At 34.6% G+C, this 4379-nt stretch overlaps 1 pseudogene; it reads left to right on the forward strand.

Moving 5' to 3' along the window:
- Positions 1-792: 792 nt before the first annotated feature.
- Positions 793-3761, forward strand: LOC133316279 (polygalacturonase-like; annotated as a pseudogene).
- The last annotated feature ends 618 nt before the right edge of the window (positions 3762-4379 follow it).

A 4379-nucleotide genomic window follows, 5' to 3' on the forward strand; every position in this document is an offset into this window, starting at 1 on the left:
CTCGTACTTGGAAAATTTTCTCCTACCTGTTAAGCACTTACATACTCACTTTTATTACTGTTATTGTTCAGCTCAGTTCATTAAATCTGTTATATTGACACAGTTGGAAAACACAATTTTTTTACCAGCATCAGGATAGACCCAACTTCTTTGAGAATCTATGGGAATAAAAAAAAAAAAATAGAATATACTTATAACTAAAAAAGTTTATCACATTTATAATCAATTTAATTACCGTTGATTTCCGTCAATCTAACAGTTATAATTTTTAAGAATTAATAATTAATTAATAAATGTGACTCAATAATTTTTAATAAACGATAACTGTTAGATTGACAAGAATTAACAGTAATTAAGTTGGTTGTAAAGGTGATAAATTTTTTGGTTGTTAGTATATCTTTACCCGTAAAAAAATAAATAAACTCAAACACAAAGTAAACAGTTCAAAATTCTTAATAACGAGTTAGGAGTGTGTTGGTGGATTAATATTTGAGAGAAATACAGGAGTGGGAATCGTGGTATACCCATAGAAAGGAATCCACAGAAAGGAGAATCATGCATTGCATGGTACCCAATCTCGTATCCCAATTCCCACAGAAAACTCATCCAACCAACCAATCTATATCGGCGTCCGTTTCATTTTCCAACTTCATAACTGCGTTTTTATTTTTTGTCGGTTTCATCGGTCCATCCAATTATTTTTTGCAGGCCAAACGGGCTACGACCAAATGATGAACAATTCCAAATGAAATTAACATCTTTTGTCCACCTTCATATTAATAATGAGGTGAGATGGGTGGGATTGAGAGAGGTATATAGATTTGAATACTATCTAGTGACAACATCCTGACCTGGAGCAGGATATTGCCTTGCGGCATCCCAATCTCGTTGCCCCGCTTCCCAACTACATACCCTGATAATAACTTCCCAACCCCACTATATTTCGGTAAATATTCTGTTTTAATATTTAAATACGATTATTTTGGTTTGTAATTAAGTTGTTTACACACACTGAATGACATACTGGAATAACTTTCAGCTAAGAGAAGACAATGAAACATCAACTTGAAGTATTGAAAAATCATGGCTAGGGACCTAGGGTGGCAATTTTTAATATGACCTATTGACACAATATGAACACGATACGAAAAAATCATGTTCAAGTCTACCAATTTTCAAATTTGTATCGTGATCGAGTTGATCCGAAAAAATTCCTATCCTGTTGTGTGTCAAGTCGCAAATTCAAAATTGACCCACATTAATTTTCGTAGAGGTTATTCATGTCGTATAGCGTATTATCGTGTTGTGTCAATCCGTATAATAAATAACACAATTTGTAGTTGACAAGTTATTCATATTATGTCGTGTCAACCCACAAAATAAATAAGTGGTGATCATGTTGAAGATTTTGACCCAATTTCAAATTTGAGTCGTGTCGTGTTCATATTGAGTATATTCGAATTCATGTTATATTAATGTTATAAGTCCCACATTGGTTGCCTATACAACTAATGTGAGATTTATAAGGCCTTGGACACTCCTACCCTTTGAGCTAGCTTTTGGGGTTGTGATATCAAGGTTCGTAACAATTGGGGCTCTCGTTGAGAGTTGAGGCCACAAAAAGAGCTACCTATAGGCTGGATTAAGGTGCCTTTGGGCACTGAATACTGATAGGTGAGTGAAGCTGTCCCAAAGGAAAAAAAGGGCTATCGTCGGCCTTGGGCACTTATAAGGTGCCCCGCAAAAAATGTTGGTTCCATCTAATACAATATATATAAGGAATTTGCATATCTCATTTAATAGGATATTAGCAAAGTTCTTGCACACACACACAATTCGGGTGGGCCTGATCACCATAAACAAAAAAAAAATTGCAGATAAAACAATGTCTCAGTAACCGGAGAAAACAATTCTCTCCCGTTAAAGGAGAAAGTGTTTTCCGAATATATAATTAGGTGAAAGCTTTTGTTTACTATTTTAGTGGCCTCCAAAAGATTTGGCATTGTTGTATCAAAGGGTATTTCATCATGTATGTATATTTTCTTGAAGCAAGTGGGAAAAAGGCATAGAGAACAAGGGAACATCAAATTGGAGATGCAACAGAAAATTACCATATTAATTTGCTTTATTGTTATTACTAGCTTTTTCTGTTAGAGCTCAATATGTGGTCTTCAATGTAAAAAAATATGGAGCAACACCTGATGGTGATATAACTCAAGTAAGATCTTACAAAGTTTACATAATTTAAAATATTATTATCTTATATAAAATTTTAATCAAACTATAGTTATAATTAAAAGCTCTAGTTCTTATTGTCATAATTTTATGTTCTGTTCGTTTCTTAATAAGGCTTTGCAAATGCTTGGAAAGACGCATGTGCAACTACAATTCCTAGTTGTGGTTGATGCAAGTATGTACAAGTTAAAACAAATAGGATTTAAAGGACCTTGTGTGGCTCCAATTGAGATTCAAGTTGATGGAACAATTCAAGCACCACAAGATCCAAGCCAACTAAAAGGAGATGCTCATTGGACTAAATTTACCTATATTAATTTTTTTTACCTTGTCTAATAAGGGAACTTTTGATGGTCAAGTTGCAATTGCATGGAACCAAAATAATTGTGCTAAAGACAAGAAATGCAAGAAGCTTTCCATGGTAAATAATGAGTCCATTTATCAATATTGCAACAAATATAAAAAAATGCTCTAATGTATAAATTGAGTTTCTTATAAACTTTACTGCAGAATTGTGGCTTTGGTTTCCTCAATAATACAATTATCTGGGTCATAACTGCAAATGACAACAAATATTTTCATGTCAATGTTCTGGGGTGCAATAATGTTACATTTATAAATGTTAACATTACTGCACCAGCTACTAGCCCTAACACTGATGGAATCCACATTGGAAGATCAACTCATTCGAACAATACTGCTAACACAAACATTGCCATTGGTGATGATTGCATCTCTTTGGGTACTGATGGTAGCAAACAAATTACTGACACAAATGTGACATGTGGACATCGACATGGTATTAGTGTTGGAAGCCTAGGTAAATATCCAAATGAAGAACCTGTATAGGGTTTCGCTGTTAGCAACTGCACACTAAACAACAGAGACAATGTGAGAATCAAGACTTGGCCTGGTACTCCAGGAGCTACTACAGTGTCTGATATGCATTTTCAGGACATCACAATGATTAATGTCAGGAACCCTATAATTATAGATCTAGAGTACTGCCCATGAAATCAATGCATAAAACAGGTATATAACTTATAGTCACTCTTGACAATTTCAACTTAATGCATGTTACTAAGCATGGATTTTGGTGGATAAATAATTATGCAACATAACAATCACTTAAAAAGCTAAATTAGAAAATATATTATGTTCTGTACCTGTCACGCTAACTTAATCCAATGGGCCGGCCATTAAAACTCATATAAAAGCTTATTTTATTGCATTTCTAAAGTGAGACTTTTAGGCTTTCATTATAGACGATCTGACTCCCCTACACAGCAAAACTCACACCTCACATTTTAGGTGAGTGTGCTTGTCTTACACAGAGTGGGCCCACTAGGGCAAAATAGTTATGGCTCACTCTTTCATTCATCATTAGGAAATCTTCCTCACCTATATATACCTCTTTGTAGTGATGTCATTCTCACACAGCAAAACTCACACCTCACATTTTCAGGTTGTGCTTCTCAATTCTGTCCCTGGTTTAGAATCCTAACAGATTGATGTCCTCCTCTTAGTCATCAGAGATGTGTCCTCTAATTACATTCCTTCTTCAGATTGAATGCCCAACTTTGTCCGCGCAAGTCACCGCTCCAAATCTTGGAATTTCATGCTCTGCGCCTCCACAAATTGTTGCTTCAAAATTTGAATTTTCTCACTATGCGCCCGCACAAGCAGTCGTTCCAAAACTTGGATTTTCTTGTCCAACATATGCTCAAGTTGTCACTTCTAATCTTGGATCTGCCTTCCGAGCTCTTCATTTTTTATGTCATGCAACTCTATCTAACATGGTTCTCTATCTTCTTTAGGAACGAATCCATGTCCCTTGCATTCACGACTCCGCCATTGACGACCTTTACGATTCTGTTCAGTCGTTGGTTGAAGGCAACCTACTGCTCTGATACCAAATAATGCCGAAAGCACATAGAAAAATGGTCAAACAGAAAATTATGATTTTCACAAAAGAGTAACCCTACGATTATCAATTATAATTAACAAAATTCAACTCCTACAATAAGGGTCATAAGCACTTTTTATAAACTAATTACAAATTGATCCAAAATTTAAAATCTAAATATCTAAAAATAAGAAAAATTCCTAAAATAAATATAAAGGTAATTAACTTTTAAAAGTAA

This window comes from Gastrolobium bilobum, unplaced genomic scaffold (genome assembly GCF_033153095.1).
Source record: "Gastrolobium bilobum isolate Gb01-03AN ecotype WA unplaced genomic scaffold, APGP_CSIRO_Gbil_v1 utg6012, whole genome shotgun sequence".
Taxonomy (NCBI): domain Eukaryota; kingdom Viridiplantae; phylum Streptophyta; class Magnoliopsida; order Fabales; family Fabaceae; genus Gastrolobium; species Gastrolobium bilobum.